The sequence below is a fragment of the Phalacrocorax aristotelis genome, chromosome 23 (assembly GCF_949628215.1).
Source record: "Phalacrocorax aristotelis chromosome 23, bGulAri2.1, whole genome shotgun sequence".
NCBI classification, from domain to species: Eukaryota; Metazoa; Chordata; class Aves; order Suliformes; family Phalacrocoracidae; genus Phalacrocorax; species Phalacrocorax aristotelis.
This window is the reverse complement of record NC_134298.1, coordinates 647,903-663,250: the sequence shown is the minus strand read 5'-3', so window position 1 is coordinate 663,250 and position 15,348 is coordinate 647,903. Positions and strand designations below refer to the sequence as shown.

The window sequence follows — 15,348 nt, the reverse complement described above, 5'->3', positions numbered from 1 at the left end:
GTTTCCGACTGGGGGGAAGATCTCTCAACTTTCTTCCTGAACCCATGCGCTGCCAACATGCCACTGTATACCCCCTGCAGTCCTCCAGCAGTGGCCTTTGGATTCTTTCCCCTCCCCTCCATTCTGTCCAGGAACAGCCTCCAGCAACAGGCTGTGGCCAGCAGTTGGCCTCTCAGGCTCCAGGAAGCATCCAGTCAACCAGTCAAATGGGGATGCATGTAATTCCCCATCCTTCCAAAGCCAGGCTCTGGGTTTGTGTACGTGGTTGTAGGCCTCATCACACACGTCTCTAGCTGCATCTGCAGCTTTACAGAAGAACAACGCATCCTAAGATCTAACAGAAGACCGTAAATACAGCAGATGCCAGCAATGCAGAAAACGGAACAATGGCTGAATAGCTCTCCTGACTCTTCTGCGTGCTACTTTTTACCCACCTAAATTACTTTTCTATCACTTGCATGTTTCCCTCTTGCCTTCCAGCTTTGAACCTTGTAGCCAAAAGAGGAAAGGGAGTTTTCCTCAACAGTCCTATAGAAAGCTGTTCCTGGAAGTCATCAGGGCAGTAGCTGTGAAAGGCAAGGAGCCAACTGCAATCGCCCTTGCTTAGAGGAATGAACACTAGCTGAGGCTCTGAGCTTTTACCTCAGGGTCGGTGTGACCTGATGACCCAACCTTAGCCAGCTCTTCCCAACTCAGAACACCCCATACCGACAGCAAAACAATAGCAGATTTACCCTTCAGTGAAACCAGGCATGTAACCACGGCCAGAACTGCAACGGACCATAATCCAGGCTAAAGCTCCACACCTGCACGGGACATGGGTTTAGAAGAATGAAGATTCACACCCCACTGACCCTAGGTCTGTACCGCCTGCACGGGAAGAAGCATGTACTGACCCAGCGTAGGACAAGTACGTTCCACTTATGCGAGCAATAGTCACTGCTTTTCTCTGTATCAGTCAAGGGCACGGCTATGCGCAGAGCTAAAATGTAAAAGAAAAAATTCCCTTGGTAATTCTGTCCTAAGCATCCTTGCCTCCCTCCTTGCATGGCAAAGAGCTGACTTTACGTAGCAAAGCCTGAGTTTCAGTTTCCCCCTTTGCCCGGGCACATATCGCCTGCCAAGATGTGAATGTGCCTGCGAGTCTTTCAGAGAATCACAGGAAGGATGAATTTGGAAGGCCCCTCAGGAGGCCATCTGGTCCAAGCCCCCTGTTCAAGGAGGGCCACCATGGTCCAGTTGCTCAGGACCATGCCCAGACAGCTTGTGAATACCTCCAAGCATGGAGGCCCAGCAACCTCTTCGGGCAACCTGTGCCTGTGCTCGGTCACCCTGGCAGTGAAAAAGTGTTACCTAATGTTCAGAAGGAGCCTCCTGTGTTTCACTTTGTGTGCATTGCCTCTTGACCTGTGTCTGAGCAGCGCTGAAAAGGGCCTGGCCCCATCTTCTTTGAAGCCTCCCTCTGATGTCAACACTGGCGGCAGCTTTGGCTGCAGTGATCATACGCTGGTGGAGTTTGCAGCCCTGAGGGATATGGGACAGGCAAAGAGTAAAGTCAGGACCCCGAATTTTAGGCAAGCCAAATTCCAGCTGTTCAAGGAGTTGGTCAATGCGACACCCAGGGAAACTGCCCGCAGGGACAAGGGAGCAGAAGAGAGCCGGCAAATCTTTAAGGGTGCTTTCCACAGAGTGTAGGAGATCTCTGTGCCCATTTGTAAGACATCAGGAAAGGAAGGCAAGAGACCGCCATGGCTGAGTCAGTATGTGCTGGTCATACTAGAGGGCAAGAAGGAACTGCACGGGCAGTGGAAGCAGGGACAGGTCTCCTGGCAGCAGTACAGGGACGCTGCCAGGCAGAGTAGGGATGGGGTGAGGAAGGCCAAGGTGCAGCTGGAGCTCCTCCCCCGGTTCAGGGCTTTGCTGTTCCCCTTATTGAACTGCACGAGGTTCCCGGTAGCCAACTTTTCCAGGCTCTCGAGGGCAGCGCTCGGCAGGGCGACGAGCCGGGACAGCGCCGGAGCCGCGCTGCGAGCCGAGGGCCAGGAGCCCCCGCCTGCCGGGGCGCCGCGCTCCTCCTCTGCCCACGGCCCTGCCCCGCGTCCCGCCCCACGCCCCCCTTCTCCTCGCCGAAGGGGCCGCGGCACCGGGGGCCGGGCCGGGGCGTGTCTGTTGGGGGCGGCGAGGGGCGTCGGCGCTGCCCCGGCGAGGGGCCGAGGCGGCGGGGCGGGCAGGAGCGGGCACCAGCGCGGCTCCGCTCGGCTCCTCTCCGGCTCCCGCCGGGCCCGTCGGCGCCGGCCGGCCCCGGCGCGGCAGGGCACGATGGCGCCCGGGCTGGGGCCGTGGCTCCTGGCCTTGTGGCTGGCCGCGGGGCCGGCAGGTGAGAGGCGGGCGGGGAGGGCGGCGAGGCCGGGGCTGGGCCCGGGGCTGCGGCTGCCCGCGGGCGGCCCTGCCCGGCCCGGGGCCCCGGGGCTGCGGCTGCTCCCGCGCCGGGCGCGCTGTCGCCTGGCGCTCGCCTTCCTTAGCGGGGAAGCGGCGAGCGGGCGGCGCGGGCGGCACCCGCAGAGGCTGAGGGAGGCTTTCGGGCAGCGGGTCGGGCCCGAGTGTCGGGGTCAGGCGCGGCTCAGCCCCGAGGGGGGCAGGCGGGGCAGTGCCCCGGGCGCGGGGGGTTGCCGGGAGCCCCGCGGGGGGCGGCTGCGGCTGTGGCGGGGCGGGGGGCGCCGGGGCGGCGGGTGAAGGTCGTGGGGCCGTGGGCGCGCCCTGCCCGGCTGCCTGCGCTCTCCGTCCGCAGGGGTGTGGGCGCAGGTGAGGCTGGTGGAGTCCGGCGGAGGGCTGCGAGCGCCCGGGGGCTCCGTGCTCCTCTCCTGCCGCGGATCCGGATTCGACTTCGGGAGCTATGCTATTCGGTGGTACCGTCAGGCTCCCGGTGGTAGTCTCGAGTGGGTGTCCGACATCGGTGTCTCCAATACTGATAAGATATATGGAGCAGCCGTGGAGGGTCGAGCCACGGCGTCCCGGGACAATTCCCGGTCCGAGTCATCTCTGTCCCTGCGTGCCCTGAAGCCCCAGGACTCTGCCCACTACTTCTGTGCCGTTCACACGGAGACAGGAAATCCAGCAGAGCTTTAACACAAACCTTCTGTTGGGGTCCAGCTCTGGGCTCAGAGCTGGAAGGGAGGCACGTCCCACAGGATTTCAGTGCTGCGCTCAAAGCTCATGTAGTTATAGCACACAGGTTTCAAATGTTTTTTTCTGACAAGGAGATTTTACATGGTTCTATCCCCAAAGTTCTACCCCTTTTGCTTGCTTCTTCCCTTTGTAATGTCAGTCCTCATTCTTCTGACTTCAAAACTGCTTTGGCTTTGGGAACAAGTTTTGCAGTTTCCATTGTTTCCTGGTAGGGCTGGTACCAGTCCTGGCCCAACTGGTGAGGTGTGTAAATAGCCCTGCTCTGGTTTTGGTCATGGCTGAGGTCAACTCAGTCCAGCCCTCGAGTTTTACTCCCTGAGGAGCGAGCAGGGGAAACTAGGAAAGTACTGAGGGCCATTTGGGAGCTCCCTGCAAAAAAGGGGAAGTCTGTTGTTCTCTCCCGACTCTGAGAGTATAACGGGAACAAGAGCTTGTGAGCCTGTGTGTTTGCAGCTGCTGGGTCATGGAGATGACAAGCAGATTCCCGGAGAAGTGGCTGGGTAGATAATACGATTGCTTGAGCTGTTCCTGCCTGTTCATCCTTGTCTTCTGGGGTTGCAGGTGCCCTTTCTCAGGTGCAGACAGAGGCCTCTGGCCCCACTGTGTGGAATGTCTCCGAGTCTCTCACGCTTACCTGCCACATCTCTGGTGTACCCATCAGCGACAGCAGCTACGCTTGGGACTGGATCCGACAGACTCCTGGCAGAGACCTGCAGCATATAGCGTTGCAGTATCCTTTCACAAGAGTCCAGCATATTGCTTCATCCTTCCAGGTGCAAGTCCGCACCTCTGCAGACCCGTTGAGGAACCAGCTGTCACTGGAAGTTGTCTCTCCATCAGCTGCAGACACGGCTACCTATTTCTGCAGCACCAGAGAACTGGAAAAGGGCACAGTGCTTGAAACAGAGGCAGGGCCAGGCCAGAACTTGAAGGAGGGGGTTTAAATCCAGCCAGGTCTTTTGTGGTTGGCTGCAGGAAGGCTTCTCAGGACTAGTCTAGGTTGGCTTTTCCTAGAAACAGGCACAGAGGTGCTGCAGCAGCAGCTGCAGAGTCTCCCACAAGCACACGTTAAAACCCATGAAGATATTGTTAACCTTCTTCCATTCTTCTCAGTCTTTCCCACAGACAGAAAGCAACAGAGGAAGAGGTTTGTTTAAGAAGCAGGACAGGGATCATTGAAGAACTAAAGTTTGAACATGGAAATCCTGAACAGGTTTGGATTTTGAAACCTCACGTTGTTCAGTCTACCCCAGAGTCTGCTGGTGTAGGCAGGACAACAGAGGCTCAGGATACGCTTGTCTCTTCCGCGTCAACTTACGCAAGGACACCCAGATTTCCACAGCCCATTCCTGACAGACTTGAATGTCTAGTGCGATGGTATGAGTAGACGTACAGGGGCCTACCCACGGAATAATTAATGCGTGCCTCCAAAGGCTTCATGCCAATGTCAGCTGCAGGGCAATGCCCGCCTGTACTGTGTGTCCGTGGAGGCTTATGAGTCCCTTGGACACCCAGGATTGCAGTTGTTTTGGTGCCAAGACTTTGCCTAACGGGGCTTGGCCTACAGATGTGGCTGGTATTTTCCAAATCCTGGAGATACCGGGCTGTGATGGTGTCGTGGTTCAGCTTCAGCTGGCAACTGAACACCACACAGCCACTCGCTCACTCCCCACCCCACCCCCACCCCTGTGGGATGGGAAAAAGAATCGACGAGCAAAAGCACTTGTGGGTTGAGATAAGCACAGTTTAATAATTACAATAAAATAATAATTATTATGATGATGATAATAACGTCAATAATGTTAATATAATAAAATGGAAAAGGAAGGGAAAGAAAAAAGGAAAATAAAAACACAGAAACACAAACGATACAATCACTCACCACCTGCCGACTGACACTGCCCGTCCCTGAGCCACGATTGCTGCCTCCCTCCCCCGGCCAGCCCCTCCCAGGTAACGCACTGGGCATGACGTTACATGATATGGAATATCCCTTTGGCCAGTTTGAATCCGCTCTCTCAGCTGTGCCCCCTCCCCTCCCGGCTGCCTGTGCACCCGGCAGAGCATGGGAGGCTGGACATGCCCTTGACTAGTACAAGCGCTACCCAGCAACAGCCCAAAACATCTGTGTGTTATCTCAACATTTTATTCCATACTAAGTCAAAGCACAGCACTATGCCAGCTAGAGTGAAGAAAATTAACTCTATCCCAGCTAAAACCATGACAGTATGCACTCCTTTTTCCATAGCATTTATATCATGCTCAGGTCCCATACTATTCAATACAATTTCAATAATCCTTGCCCACCTTCTCATCCTTTAATAGAATATATAGATTTTCATTTATCATTCCCCTGGTCTATGGACCACCTCTGTAAAATGCCTGTGAAATGTCCATTGAGTTCCTTTAGTCCATGACTTCGGGTCTCATCTGTTGTAACAGTCTTTCAGAGAGGTGCTGAGTGTGGTGTTGGATTGTTGCATGCTGAAGTCAGTCGTTGTTCCATCACCGCTGCACTGGTAGTTCTTCTTCTCTCACTGCTGCACTTTGCTTGGCTCAATTGAAAGTTCATTTGTTGTTATTATTAATTGGGAGATTCCCACCGTGATACCGTTGATATGGCATATAGCAACCATAGCAGTGATGACGTACAATATTATATAGCAGTTAACAGCACACCATTAGGTTCATTGGCTGTTTTCATGCAAAATCAAATCCCCTTGAGGCACACACCGGACTCCTCCATCCTCCCGCATCACCCACCAAGAGCACCCAGGTCCTCAAGCAAAAGCAATCCCACAAATGGGTTTGCCTTTGCCTGAGGCAGGAAGGACCCAGACTGTTTTCCCCAACGTATATTTTTTCCGTGCGCTACAGGGACTCCATCCCCTTCCACAGCACGTAAGGGTTCTGACTGGGCAGGGCCAGCTCGCCTGGCAGATCCCCTCGTGTTGACTAACCACGTGGCTTTTGCTAAACGTGTATCCCAGTGCTTGACTGTTACACACACACCCCCATTGCTCTCAGTGTAGTCTGTAATAGTCCATTGTATCTTTTGATTTCCCCAGAGGCTGGTGCGTGATAGGGGATGTGATACCCCCACTCAATGCCGTGCTCTTTGGCCCAGGTGTCTATGAGGTTGTTTCGGAAATGAGTCCCGCTGCCTGACTCAGTTCTCTCTGGGGTGCCATGTCGCCACAGGACTTGTTTTTCCAGACCCAGGAGAGCGTTCCGGGCAGTGGCGTGGGGGACAGGAGATGTTTCCAGCCAGCCAGTCGTCGTTTCTACCATTGTAAGCACATGGCGCTGGCCTTGGCGGGTCTGTGGGAGTGTGATATAGTCAATGTGCCCAGCATCCCCATATTTGTATTTCAGCCATCGTCCCCCACACCACAGAGGCTTTACCCACTTCGCTTGCTTGATTGCAGCGCACTTTTCACATCCGTGGATAGCCTGTGTAATAACATCCATGGTCAAGTCCACCCCTCGATCACGAGCCCACTGTATGTTGCATCTCTCCCTTGATGGCCTGAGGTGTCATGGGCCCACCGAGCTAGAAATAGTTCACCCTTTTGCTGCCAGTCCAGATCCACCTCAGCCACTTCCATCTTGGCAGCCTGATCTACCTGCTGGTTGTTTCGATGCTCTTCAGTGGCCCGACTCTTGGGGACGTGAGCATCCACATGCCGTACCTTTACAACCAGGTTCTCTTCCCAGGCAGCAATATCTTGCCCCAGTGTGGCAGCCCAGATGGGTTTGCCTCTGCGCTGCCAGTCCTGCTTCCACTGCTGCAGCCAGCCCCACAGGGCGTTTGCCACCATCCAGGAGTCAGTAGAGAGATAGAGCACTGGCCACTTTTCCCGTTCAGCGATGTCTAAGGCCAGCTGGGTGGCCTTTACCTCTGCAAAGTGGCTCGATTCACCTTCTCCTTCAGCAGGTTCTGCGACTTGTCGTGTAGGACTCCATACAGCAGCCTTCCGTCTCCGGTGCTTCCCCACAAGGCGACAGGACCCATCAGTGAGCAGGGCGTATTGCTTCTCATCTTCTGGCAGTTTGTTATACAGTGGGGCCTCTTCAGCACGTGCCACCTCCTCCTCTGGTGATATTCCAAAGTCTTTGCCTTCTGGCCAGTCCATGGTCACTTCCAAGATTCCTGGGCGACTGGGGTTTCCTACACGAGCCCGCTGGGTGATCAGTGCAACCCATTTACTCCATGTAGCATCAGTTGCATGGTGTGTGGAGGGGACGTTCCCTCTGAACATCCAGCCCAGCACTGGCAGTCGGGGTGCCAGGAGCAGCTGTGCCTCAGTACCAACCACTTCTGAAGCAGCTCGAACTCCTTCATATGCTGCCAATATCTCTTTTTCAGTTGGAGTATAGCGGGCTTCAGACCCTCTGTATCCCCGACTCCAAAACCCTAGGGGTCGACCCCGGGTCTCCCCAGGTGCTTTCTGCCAGAGGCTCCAGGTAGGGCCGTTCTCCCCGGCTGCGGTGTAGAGCACATTTTTTACATCTTGTCCTGCCCGGACTGGCCCAAGGGCTACTGCATCAACTCTCTCTAGTTTAATCTGTTCAAAGGCCTGTTGTTGCTCAGGCCCCATTTGAAATCATTCTTCTTCTGGGTCACTTGATAGAGAGGGCTTACGATCAGAGTGTGATTTGGAATATGCATTCTCCAAAAACCCACAACACATAAAAATACCTTGTGTTTCCTCCTTGCTAGTTGGTGGAGACATGGCTGCTATTTTGTTGATCACATCCATTTGGATCTGATTATGTCCATCTTGCCATTTGATTCCTAAGAACTGATCTCCTGTGTGGGTCCCTTCACCTTACTTTATTTTATGGCAAAACCAGCTTTCAGAAGGATTTGGACTATTTTCTCTCCTTTCTCAAAAACTTTTTCTGCTGTGTTGCCCCACACGATGATGTCTTCAATGTAGGGAAGGTGTTCTGGAGCTTCTCCCTGTTCCAGTACAGCCTGAATCAGTCCATGGCAAATGGTAGGACTGTGTTTCCACCCCTGGGGCAGTCGATTCCAGGTGTACTGGACGCCCCTCCAAGTGAAAGCAAACTGTGGCCTGCACTCTGCTGCCAGAGGGGTTGAGAAGAATGCATTAGCAATATCAATTGTGGCATACCACTTGGCTGCCTTTGACTCCAGTTTGTACTGAAGTCTGGCACATCAGCACTCAACAGTGGAGTGACTTCATTCAGGCCACGATAGTCTACTGTTAGCCTCCACTCTCTGTTAGACTCCCGCACTGGCCATACGGGACTGTTAGAGGGTGAGTGGGTCTTACTGATCACTCCTTGGCTCTTCAGTTGGTGAATGAGCCCATGGATGGGAATCAGAGAGTCTCGGTTGGTGCGATATTGCCGCCGATGCACTGTTGTGGTGGCGATCGGCACCTGTAGTTCTTTGACCCTCAGCAACCCCACAACAGAAGGGTCCTTTGAGAGGCCAGGCAAGGTAGACAGCTGTTCAGTTTCCTCCGTCTCCAAGGCAGCTACACCAAAAGCCCACCTGTACCCTTTTGGTTCCTTGAAATACCCTCTCCTGAGGCAGTCTATGCCAAGGATGCACGGAGCCTCTGGACCAGTCACAATGGGGTGCTTCTGCCACTCATTCCCGGTGAGGCTCACTTCGGCCTCCAATACAGTTAGCTCTTGGGATCCCCCTGTCACTCCAGCAATGCTGATGGGCTCTGCCCCGATATCGAGTTGGATGGCATTAAGGTGCACTGTGCACCGGTGTCCACTAAAGCTTTATACTCCTGTGGGTCGGATGTGCCAGGCCATCGGATCCACACAGTCCAGTAAGCCCGGTTGTCCCTTTCCTCCACCCGGCTGGAGGCAGGGCCCCTCTAGTCCTGATCGCAGCATTCGCAACTCACTTCTTGTAAATACAAATCGCAAGTGTCTCTAATTAAGATCAGAAATAAAATCAGCCCTTCTACTCCTCTGTCTGGGGAATTGCTCACTTGAAACTGGAGTAGCAGCTTTCCTGGAAGAACACCCTTTTGTAAATGTTTTACCTTGCAACTCACACACCCGTGCCTCTAGGTCAAGGTAGACCTTCCATTCCACGTGGAATTCGTGTTGCTGGGGTTGGCCAGGCAATTCATCCACTCTGTCTTTCCAGGCTGTTGCATTAATAGCTGGAGTCTGAGGAGTGGCTAGGGGGAGACCCTACCATTAATTCACAAGGTTTTACTTGCTTAACTTTTAAAAGCATAGACTAGAAGAAATTGAAGGCGCGTGCCCAGTGGGGGGTGGTCGCACCTTAGAGGTGGGCAACTTTTGGGATGGAGGTGTGCTTTGGTATTATAATGCTATTATAATGAGCAAAGTTCACCAAAAGGACAGCATTTTGTCAAAAGCATGACCGACTGTTGGCCCAGGGTAGCAAATATGCAGCATACCAGCCCCATGGTACCTCGAGTTCCCATTTATCACAGAGCCTGGCCGTGATGGCTCCACACCGCTCCACCCTCCGGGCAACGCCTCTTAGAGTCAATACACCAAGTTCTCCTGGCATCGCGACATCTATGGTTACCGGGGAACTTCCATGGAATGGATTCCTCACATAGCAGCTGCATCTTTTTATGTATCTCGCAGCTCACGCAGGGATTGCGATCAGGTGGTTACCATCTCATTTATGGATTCTACCTGTTCCTCCTCCTGTTCTTGCGATGGCCCTGCTTCATATGCATCCCTTACTAAACAAGCTGATTTTCTTGTGTGTTTCTTCCCGTGTATAGGGGCGACTGATATGGCACAGGTTGCTTCTCTGCTTCAGCTGTACCCCAGTACCTGTTGTGGGGGTTGGAGCAGCCACAGTGCCTGTCATTTTGTCAACAGTACCAGAGACCTTCTCTTCCCCTTGAGGGTTCTGAAGAGTGTTGAACAGGGCTCGGTGGGCATGGGCCAGGCCCCAGCATGTTGCAGTGATTTGTGTCTCCCTAGAACGGCCACGGTAACAACATACTTTTCCAAATACTTTACTATTTTCAGAATTCTGCAGTTGTTCAGGGAGAAGTTCCAAAACACTGGAGGTGCCCACTCTGCTAGGTACTTGCCCGTACTATCCCACATACCCTGCCACCTATAACTATCCAGCCTTGGGGCAGATCTCTGGATTATATTCTTAAATTGCTTATTAACCTTAGGCAAAACTGGAAAAATATTCCCAAGATATGCCAATAGAAGTGTCTTAATTAACCAACGGTGTTGAAGGTACTGAAAAGCTGTGCTGTAGCTGGGCTCCATTGAGAAGAGCCTGACGAGCCTGACCCGTCTTCTTTACACTCTCTCTTCACATGTTTCCATAGACTGATATGTGCAATGAGCCTTCCCTTCTCGAGGACAAACAGCCTCGACTGCCCCTGCCCCTCCCCATGTGCAGCACCCGCATCCGTGTGTCTTGTCCCCGCGGGCAGGCGATAGGAGAGAGGCCAGGGCGGGCTGGGGGTGCGGGGCACGGGCAGGGTCCTCCGAAGGGGTCGCTGCGGGCCGGCAGCCCGTCCCTGGCGCTGGGGCTGGGGCCGGTCCCAGCTGCGCCTGGCGGAGGCGCCGACCCCCCTTGGGCAGCGCTCGGCAGGGCGACGAGCCGGGACAGCACCGGAGCCGCGCTGCGAGCCGAGGGCCAGGAGCCCCCGCCTGCCGGGGCGCCGCGCTCCTCCTCTGCCCACGGCCCTGCCCCGCGTCCCGCCCCACGCCCCCCTTCTCCTCGCCGAAGGGGCCGCGGCACCGGGGGCCGGGCCGGGGCGTGTCTGTTGGGGGCGGCGAGGGGCGTCGGCGCTGCCCCGGCGAGGGGCCGAGGCGGCGGGGCGGGCAGGAGCGGGCACCAGCGCGGCTCCGCTCGGCTCCTCTCCGGCTCCCGCCGGGCCCGTCGGCGCCGGCCGGCCCCGGCGCGGCAGGGCACGATGGCGCCCGGGCTGGGGCCGTGGCTCCTGGCCTTGTGGCTGGCCGCGGGGCCGGCAGGTGAGAGGCGGGCGGGGAGGGCGGCGAGGCCGGGGCTGGGCCCGGGGCTGCGGCTGCCCGCGGGCGGCCCTGCCCGGCCCGGGGCCCCGGGGCTGCGGCTGCTCCCGCGCCGGGCGCGCTGTCGCCTGGCGCTCGCCTTCCTTAGCGGGGAAGCGGCGAGCGGGCGGCGCGGGCGGCACCCGCAGAGGCTGAGGGAGGCTTTCGGGCAGCGGGTCGGGCCCGAGTGTCGGGGTCAGGCGCGGCTCAGCCCCGAGGGGGGCAGGCGGGGCAGTGCCCCGGGCGCGGGGGGTTGCCGGGAGCCCCGCGGGGGGCGGCTGCGGCTGTGGCTGTGGCGGGGCGGGGGGCGCCGGGGCGGCGGGTGAAGGTCGTGGGGCCGTGGGCGCGCCCTGCCCGGCTGCCTGCGCTCTCCGTCCGCAGGGGTGTGGGCGCAGGTGAGGCTGGTGGAGTCCGGCGGAGGGCTGCGAGCGCCCGGGGGCTCCGTGCTCCTCTCCTGCCGCGGATCCGGATTCGACTTCGGGAGCTATGCTATTCGGTGGTACCGTCAGGCTCCCGGTGGTAGTCTCGAGTGGGTGTCCTACATCGGTGTCTCCAATACTGATAAGATATATGGAGCAGCCGTGGAGGGTCGAGCCACGGCGTCCCGGGACAATTCCCGGTCCGAGTCATCTCTGTCCCTGCGTGCCCTGAAGCCCCAGGACTCTGCCCGCTACTTCTGTGCCGTTCACACGGAGACAGGAAATCCAGCAGAGCTTTAACACAAACCCCCTGCCAGGGCCGTTGCTCTGGGCCTCTGAGTTGGGAGGCAAGTTCTGAGCTAGGATTAACTTAGCTCACTTCAGCCTAACAGTACTATGGCATATAGATCTGTCTCAGAATAAAAACCCCAAATCAGATGATAGTCTGCTTTTTTAGCACCCTGTGAAGGACTGCTTCATGTTGCCTACTTGATGTGAAACTAGGGGAAAGGTAATTCTGGCAGTGGGAGATTGCGACCGCTGACTCAAAGACCACGCACTCAAGAAACTTGCGACCCAGAGGTCTCAAAAATCATAGTGGGCATGTCTAGCCATTTACATGGTAGGTGAAGAATTTTAACCAATCATTTAACGGAATAACAATGACTATGTATTAGATGATTAAAATATTGTGTATCAGTAACTGCTAGTTCCCACCAACGCTGTGCTGGTTTGTACCTTGCAGCTGTATCTTTGCATTTAGTCAATAAAGGAAAGTACTTTGAATCTGTGTGTAAATTGGGCAATGCTCACCGGGAATGGACCCAAGTTTTTGGGACAACAATGCCCTGGGCTTTCGGGGGTGCTCTCAGAGAGTCGTGTGTTTACAGCACACAGTTTTCAAATGTTTGATTCCAACAGGGACGTCCTACCTGTTCCTGTCCCCAGATGAGCTCTAACCCTTGTGCTTGCCTTCTTCCCGTATCTCACTCCAGTCCTCAATCCTGTCACTGCGAAACTGCTTCAGCTTTGGAAACAGGTTTTGCCGATTCCATCGTTTCCGGGTAGGGCTGGTACCCGGTCCTGACCCAACTGGTGAGGCGTGTAAATAGCCCTGCTCTGGTTTTGGTCATGGCTCAGGTTGACTCAGTCCAGCCCACAGAGTTTTACTCCCTGAGGAGCGAGCAGGGGAAATGGTGAGAGTACAGAGAGCCATCTGGGAGCTGACTGCCTCTTTGCTCTGTGGCTCCACGTGCATATCTGCTGATATGTGTACACTGAGAGCCAGCATGGATTTCTGGGGGGGCCCCCAACAAGGACGGATATGGTCGGTACCCTAAGCCAGAGCAACGCTCCAGCCCTCCATGGTCTTGGGGGCTGTAGGGAACCCGGCATGTCCTACCACATAGGACCCAGGTAGCCGCAAGTGGCCCCGGGGCACCCTCCACCATCCCGGCCCTGCATCCCCCTACTTCTTCTCCCAGCCTCCAGTTTCAATGGGTTCCTCTACCCACTGCAAATCCATTTCCCACCCTCCTCCTGTGGATCCCCTCCCCAAGGGGCCAGACTGGAGGACCCGTGAAAAGGGAGTGGAGGGGAAGGATTCAGGCTATCTGTGGAGGAGCAGTGTGGAGGCTGCTGTGGAGTGGGCAATGTTCCCCGAAATGATGGTACCTGTCAAGATGGTGACAGTTTGTGAGGGCTCAGTAGGTGTCCCATCCGGTGGCTGCATAGGTCCTAGGGGGAGCTCTGGGTTCCTGCTGAGTAGGAGAACGGAGAAGGGAGTGCCCTTGCTCTGCTGAGCTGTCCCAACAGCCTGCTTGCTGCTGAGTCCCGTGCACATGAGTTTGGGGGGATGAGCTGGGGGGGTTGAACCCATAGACCTACCCCAGAGCTTCAGCGTCAAGGACACCCCAGATCTCACCTGCCATTTGCTGCTTTTGCTGCTTGGGGGATCTGGGAGGGCTTTGATGGGAAGGGGCAGCTGGAGAAGGGTCAGCATGAGGGAATAAGTGGAGGAGTAGGGTGCTGGCCCAAAGTGGAGGGAGCAGAGTGGGGATCGCATCTGGCCAAGGGTGACCTGTCCAAATGGAACTGGGCTCAGAGGCTCCTGTCTAGGAGGAGAAGCTCAGCAGCACCAAGGGATGGGTCCAGTGGGAGGACAATGTGCCACCCCCAGGGTCAGCTCCAAAGTCTCAGCAGCACTCCACTGTCCTTCCTCAGAGGAAGGATGCGGGTGGCTCTAGAAGCACACGTCACCTTTTGCCCACCAGAGGTTTTCCCGTCAAGCAAGCATCTGTTATTGCACCCTGCAGGGGGAGAGACACCTCGGGCTGCACTAACAGCTCCAAATCTTGTGCTCCTGTAGCCCCTGCCTCTCGCTTTCTGTGTGGTCATAGAGCGAGGGAGTGAGTGGCAGGGACTAGGACTGACTGCAGTGACAGAGGCACAGACACGGAAGATGTGGGCTGAGCTGTAGTGGAGGCAGAGAGGAGCTGGAGAGGGGTGAGACAGAGCGGGCCTGGCCACGTGCACTGTCCTGCGTGTGGGGTTTTTGCCCGTCTGTGACGGTTTTGGCTGGAATAGAGTTAATTTCCTTCACTGTAGCTGGCATAGTGCTGTGCTTTGGCTTTGGTATGAGAATAGTGCTGATGGCACATTGATGTTTTAGTTGTTGTTAAGTAGCAGCTAAGCGCCCCTAAGTAGTGCCTATAAGAGTCAAGGAGTTTTCCAGCTCCCCATGCTCTGCCATGTGCACAAGAAGCCGGGAGGGAGGGGCCACAGCCCAAATTGCTGATCCAAACTGACTGAAGGGATATTCCACACCGTATACGTCATGCTCAGTATATAAAGCTGGGGAAGAAGAAGGAAGGGGGGGACATTTGGAGTGATGGCGTTTGTCTTCCCAAGTAACCGCTACGTGTGATGGAGCCCTGCTTTCCTGGAGGCGGCTGAGCACCTGCCTGCCCGTGGGAAGGGGTGAATGAATTCCTTGTTTTGCTTTGCTTGCGTGCGCAGCTTTTGCTTTTCCTTTTCCTTATATTGTTATTACTGTTACTATTATTGTTCTGCTTTACCTATGAAACTGTCTTTATCTCAACCCACAAGTTTTCTCACTTTTACCCTTCTGATTCTCTTCCCCATCCCACCGGGATGGAGTGAGTGAGCGGCTGTGTGGTGCTTAGTTGCTGGCTGGGGCTAAACCACAACAATCCAACGTGGGGCTCGAAGGGTTTGAGGTAATGACAGATTTGATTGTAATGTGCTAGATTGAATTTAAAGCTGTCATTGCTGTTTGGTTATTAATCGGCTGGCTTCTGTGCTTGCCATGGGGCTTGCTTGCCTCACTAGAGTCCAGGGCTCGTTAGTGGCTGCTTTTTGCTTTCACTGGGTGCTGTACTGCTTATCACCTTACTCCGCTGTGCCTGGGAACACTCTGATAACAGCAATGGCCGTGTGCCTGGGCTGGCAGATGGTCAGGGCATCGCTGCTGCTTCTGTGCTGCTGCACTGGACAGGCTGGAACTCCAATATGAACCCGAGTCAGAGGGACTGTGAGCTGTGGATGAGTCCACGTGGGAGCAGGGCACCCCGAATGTCTGTGGCCGTGGCTATGTCTGTGCAGCAGCAGGTATGCCTGTGAAGGGATTGTGGCCCAAGGGTAAGTCCATGCTGCAGCAGGTACACCTCGAAGCATCAGTGGCTGTGCATGAGGTCATGCT

General features: G+C 55.7%; 2 protein-coding genes and 1 long non-coding RNA gene across 3 annotated transcripts in view; all 3 read left to right on the top strand.

Moving 5' to 3' along the window:
- LOC142068102 (M1-specific T cell receptor alpha chain-like) overlaps positions 1-15,348 on the top strand; it is a 241,018-nt gene that overhangs the window by 70,927 nt on the left and 154,743 nt on the right. The gene's annotated exons all lie outside the window — the stretch shown is intronic.
- Positions 1-15,348, top strand: part of LOC142068101 (T cell receptor alpha chain MC.7.G5-like) — a 532,408-nt gene that overhangs the window by 417,889 nt on the left and 99,171 nt on the right. The window lies entirely within an intron of this gene.
- Positions 1,953-5,592, top strand: LOC142068111 (uncharacterized). Its single transcript, XR_012664209.1, has 2 exons — positions 1,953-2,377; positions 3,748-5,592. It is a non-coding gene; the product is annotated as an uncharacterized LOC142068111 (long non-coding RNA).